At 36.1% G+C, this 5,382-nt stretch overlaps 1 long non-coding RNA gene across 1 annotated transcript; it reads right to left on the reverse strand.

Annotated features, from left to right (window-relative positions):
• Nucleotides 1-1,495: 1,495 nt before the first annotated feature.
• On the reverse strand, nt 1,496-5,116 carry LOC119637552. The gene is made up of 3 exons (XR_005247279.1): nt 4,732-5,116; nt 4,468-4,643; nt 1,496-1,652 (listed from the first exon to the last, which is right to left on the reverse strand). It is a non-coding gene; the product is annotated as an uncharacterized LOC119637552 (long non-coding RNA).
• Nucleotides 5,117-5,382: the final 266 nt, after the last annotated feature.

Here is a 5,382-nt window from a genome sequence, read left to right on the forward strand (position 1 = left end):
AAATGCTTGTGTTAAGCAAGATTGACTATGCTTTGATAATTTATGGCAATAGCTGCAAATCTAATATCAACATCCTTAAACCGGTCTATCACCAAGCCGTTAGAGCAAGTTGTTATGCTTTTCGGACGACGCCCATAAGTAATATTATAATTGAAACTGGTCTCCCAACCTTAGAAAATAGACTGTATGAGCTAAAAGCTAAAATAGTCCCTAAGCTTCTTAATTCAAACAAATCCATTCTCGGTGATGACGTAAGAAAGATTATTATTGCGAAGAAAATTCCAAAGTCACCATCTGCAATTGACCATTGTTTGTGCATCGCAAAGGAATTGAACATTCCCTTAAAAATTTCCCGCTCTTTTGGTGTTAAAACTCCCTGGATTTTGAAAGACTGCTCTTTTGACATCTCACTGTCTATGCACAAGAAAGAAGATACTCCAAATTACGTCTTCAGGAATCTAATAGCTGAGAAAACCCAAGTATCGGACAATACTGGTTGGAATCTTTTGTACACAGACGGCTCAAAATCTCCTGGTCTGCCTCCTGCTGGTGCGGTGGTAGATGCTACAGGACGGGTTCTTCTCAACCACATATTTCACGAAAGCACTTCAACTTTCATAACCGGAGCCAGAGCTATCCTTCACGCTGCCAACCTTGCCCATAAAAACAAACTCAAAACCGTCATTGTTATTGACAGTTTGTCTGTATTACTAGCTACCCGGAACCCTTCGACTTCGAGATGGAGCACCATCAACAAATTAAGGAATATAATTACTACACCCGACGGAAAAATTAAAATGTTATGGGTACCAAGTCACATCGGTTTACTGGGAAATGAGCAGGCTGATCGAGCGGCAAAGTATGCTGCTTCTGCTCCTCTAATTATGGATGATGTCATGGAAAAATTGGATCTTCAAAGATACATTGGAAGAAAAGTTAAAGAGAAAATTGCAGAAGGAAATTTACAATACCATCATCAACACTACTCTTGCATTAACCCCTCCACTTCTATATCCAACAAATGTTGAGAAAACCAAGATCCAAACATTTTCGAGAATTCGCCTGGTCATTGGTCATACAATTGCAACTCACCAATGGATCCTGAAGAAGTCTTCTCCCCCAATCTGCTGTTGTGGACAAACTCTTACTATAAAGCACATTCTCTGCGACTGCCTCAACTTTTCCTTGGCTAGAAGTATTGCATTTGGAACGATTAACCCTTTGTACATTCTACAATCAACTTCAGAACAGAATATCAATTCAATATTTTACTTTATTAATACTACTAAGCTTATTATCTAATATCCATTTTTTTAAATTAGAGCCGATAGCCTGTGTTGCTAGTGCTCAATGTCTCTTTTTTTAGTCTAAGAATTCAATTCATTAGTCTAAAATTAAAATAATAATAATAATACTTCGTTTCTTTAGATGAATGGATTAGGTCTGTTGATTATAGGACCAGCTGCGTGATGAGTTTATATTATGTGTTGATCTTTTGCGTTCTGTAAATGTAGTATAAATAATGTTTGACAAGAAGTGAAGGTCTCCTTTGTTAGGAGGCAGAGATTTAGCGGTTGCCAGTTAAGTACCGTCCGTTCGGAAGTTAATTCTGGAAGATTAATTTCAAGCTATGGTTCATCTAGAATGTTAGACTGACGAAGAAGGAATAAGCAGAGGACAGAGCACAAATAATTAGTAACATTGGAAGTAGGCCAAAGTTGAGCTAAAAAGAAAATTCGGCAGTTTCAGTAAAAGAAGTCAGCTGCTTGAGATAAAGATTGTTGCCACCACGAAAGGTCGCATAAAAGTTGTTATATATGCTAAATATTGTAACAAATTTTGTTCATCCAAAAACGAGGCGCATCCCACAAATATCGGACGACAGTGTTCGTACCATTTTTGAATAGACATGGTCGTTGGTGTGATTATTCATGATTCTGCTGAGTATTTTAATTTCCCATGTCCCGAAGATGGCATTCGACAGAGTCTCAAATGTCACGCAGGGATGAATCTTATAGAAGAGGCGAATATTTGGTGTCCCCGCTATTATGTGTTATACATCCTTCCAATTCGAATTAGACGAAGAGCTTCTTGGGCAGGGCATTTGACAGTATTAGCGTTATATCATCAAACCAAGCTTCCCCTGCACGCACAGTAGTCTTTGGATTTAAGATAAAACTTCAATGACCCGATATCCAAATCAAGTGACACGCATCGATGAGAAGATCTTTTAACATATCGTAGATTTCAAAAATATACATGTTGTACGAATTTTTGTTTTTGATTAAGGCCAAGGCAGATTAGCTTTCGGAAAACACCACGAATTTTTTAATAACGTTGGACTTGGTCAGAAAAACGTCTTGTCTGACAGCACGAAGTTCAATAAAGACGAAACACAGTTCTTCGAAAACTTCAAATTTACCACGGAGTGCGCCAGAATGCTTCAACACAGAGATGCTGGAGTCAGCAGGATCAACAAAAACATCAATCGCATAGATTGTAAAATCATTGTGTATATAAGTTGTTAATTCCAGCTCACAGAACTGATTGCGAAAACTTACTTTTAGATTTAACTATAGACGTACGGATATTTAGATCCATTTTTCACTTGACATGAGTAGGGGATTAGATTGTGATAGGATTGATTTTGGTGAAAATGGGTTGAATTTTTGATAGCAAGTTATATAGTTCCTAGGGATCTCATTACATCTAGAGACCACCATCGTAAAAAGTAAATGTCCAAAGATTATCATCTGGCAACGAGTTTGAGCAAAGTTTTTCGGTACAACAAAGTACCTTTGACAACATTCTTCGATCCTTTCGCGAAGTTCACCGCATTTGTTTTGGAAAGATTTAAGAGTATGTTTAAATCAGTACAAGAATCATAAAAGAAGTTGGTCGTTACAAGCACTGCCTCATAAAAAGGCCTTCCCGCCGAGATTTCCAAAAAGCCATCAGCATACTGAAATATGTGTGTTCTGTAACCCTAAAGGCGATGTAAAATAGCCATATATAGTAGAAACAGAATTGGGCTCTTGGGTAACTTCGCAATCCCCCGTGTATCTCAATCGAATCAGAGCCCATAACGAAAATATGAGTTGAGGGAAAACTTAAAGAATTTAAAATATAAAGGTATTTTAAAATCTCCCAAAACTGTTGCAAAAGACCCAACAGAAATGAGATTTCTGGTCCTTAAAAATCCTAAGTCTTTGCTTTTCCATGAAATTGGTGACCTTTATAAGGACGGGGAATACGAGTCGATAGTTCACGAGCGCGTCAAGATTTTTGCCAAAGTTATGGATTGGTACAACTTTAAATCGCCACCAATCATTTGGAATTGTATTGTTTGTCCAACATGGATTTATTGCATCCAATAATGCAGACACACTCGGACCGGAAACAGCCTTTAAAATGTTGTATTTAAATCATCGCAGGCAGCAGCAGTAAACTACTTTCTTAACTGATGCTGAAGGGAAAGAACGGTTGGTTGTTTGCATTATTGCGTATTGGATACTTGTACATTCTGTTTGCAGCTTTGATTTGAAGCTATGCTCTACTCTAACATTAAATTGGATCCAACAATATTTTGCGAAATATCAAGCCGTTAGTCTTTTGTAAAGAATTAATACAAGTTTTAAAAGCAATTAGAACATAATGACTGCTTCGCAGGATATCTCTCTTGATACTCCATACAAATATTACCAGATTAGAATTGAAGAAAACCAAGTCTAAGGAACCACGAATAGTAGAACTACCATAAGAGTGACGAAAACTTGACATGGACTTGTTTACGTGTTTAAAACAACTAGAGTTTATAGTATTAAAAAGTGTTTTGAGATTGTGTTATCAAGCTGAGAATTCAAAATCTCTAACAAGAACTACATTTTGAGGTTCGTGGAAGTTGTCCAGCCTTTATTTCGTGGAAAGTAGAAGGTTACTATGGCAATCTTCTACAAGGCTTAAGACATCTAGATTTTACAATGGCTTTACTTGTCGAAGATTTGTATAGCATCCTCTTAAAGAGGGCTTCTTTTTTGTTTCTGTTTACATCGGCACGGCATTTGAGAGCTTTAAATTAATGTTGTACCCAGGTTGTAGCTGTTTTCGTAAGGAGTCTGAAATTGAACATTATGACAATCAAATTTTTGCGATTGTCTTGGTTTTGCAAAGTAAAATACTCAACAGACCCATGAGGAATCACATATATGATGATGTCTATTTAAAAACGGTCCAAGCAATTCCGTCTGATACTTGTGGTGTATGCAACTTAGTACAATCAGCTGATCATCTAATCTTTAAATGTAGAAAAATTCACACCTTTAGACAACCTTTCTGTATTTTCACCATATACAATAATCTTTATGAAATATTTCGTACTGGCAACAACACTCATCTCAAGCAGCTGACTTCCTCTATTAATCTGTTCCAGTTTCCTTTAAACTTACTTTGTTCTCTTTTAACCAATACCTGTGTGTGTTTCTCATCAACACTCGACTGCAGCCAAAGCTTATAATCAATCTTCTGGGTATATATCCGGAATTGACAGTAGGTAAGTGACCACGTGTACAGCTTTTCCGCCTACCAAAACAGACCTGCTTCATCAAGTTTCTTTTCCTGGACATCATTCAATTTGCTGGTATTAACTGTAAAACCAAAAGAGCAAATCACTTTAAGAATTAATCACGTTACTGAATATATAGGTCTTATTGTTGACAGGCCTAGTCTATTCACCTCTTAACAAAAAAAAATATATATATAAAGTATGCAGATCATAAAAATATGACATGATTTGGCTCCAATTTAGGCGTCTTCAAATTAAAGTTGAGGTGCTTATTCTAGGGAAGACTTTTGGATTATAACCATGATAATGTAGCGTAACACAATCTATGCATGCTGCATTCGTCGCAATATTCTTACGAAAAGAAGAATTAATACCGATATGGACTCAGCAACCGATTCTGTGGACGAAGCTAGCATTAGCAGCAATCCAACCGACATCCAAAGAGAAGGAAAAAGAATTACAACAAATTGTATAAATATATTTATTTCATGGTAAAAACGTTTCTAAAATTTCATTTAAAATGCTAAACATACTTCAACCACTTTTAAAGTGACGTAAACATTTAAAAATGTTCAATTTAAGAAACTTAAAAATAAATAAAAAAAAAATTTTTTAAGCAAACGAGCCCTGTATCTCGGTTGATTTTTCCAACGATTTAAAGGCTGCAAATAAAATTAACATTATTTGAAATAAATATCTTTCTATATATTCCTTCTTTCCACTTCGACGCATTTATGATACCGTTTAAATTTGCACTTCCTTTATAAATTTTTCATTTGCTGTGGATTTGTCGGACTATTTTTTTCCAATTTTCCTTCTTC

This window comes from Glossina fuscipes, unplaced genomic scaffold, assembly GCF_014805625.2.
Source record: "Glossina fuscipes isolate IAEA_lab_2018 unplaced genomic scaffold, Yale_Gfus_2 60, whole genome shotgun sequence".
NCBI classification, from domain to species: Eukaryota; Metazoa; Arthropoda; class Insecta; order Diptera; family Glossinidae; genus Glossina; species Glossina fuscipes.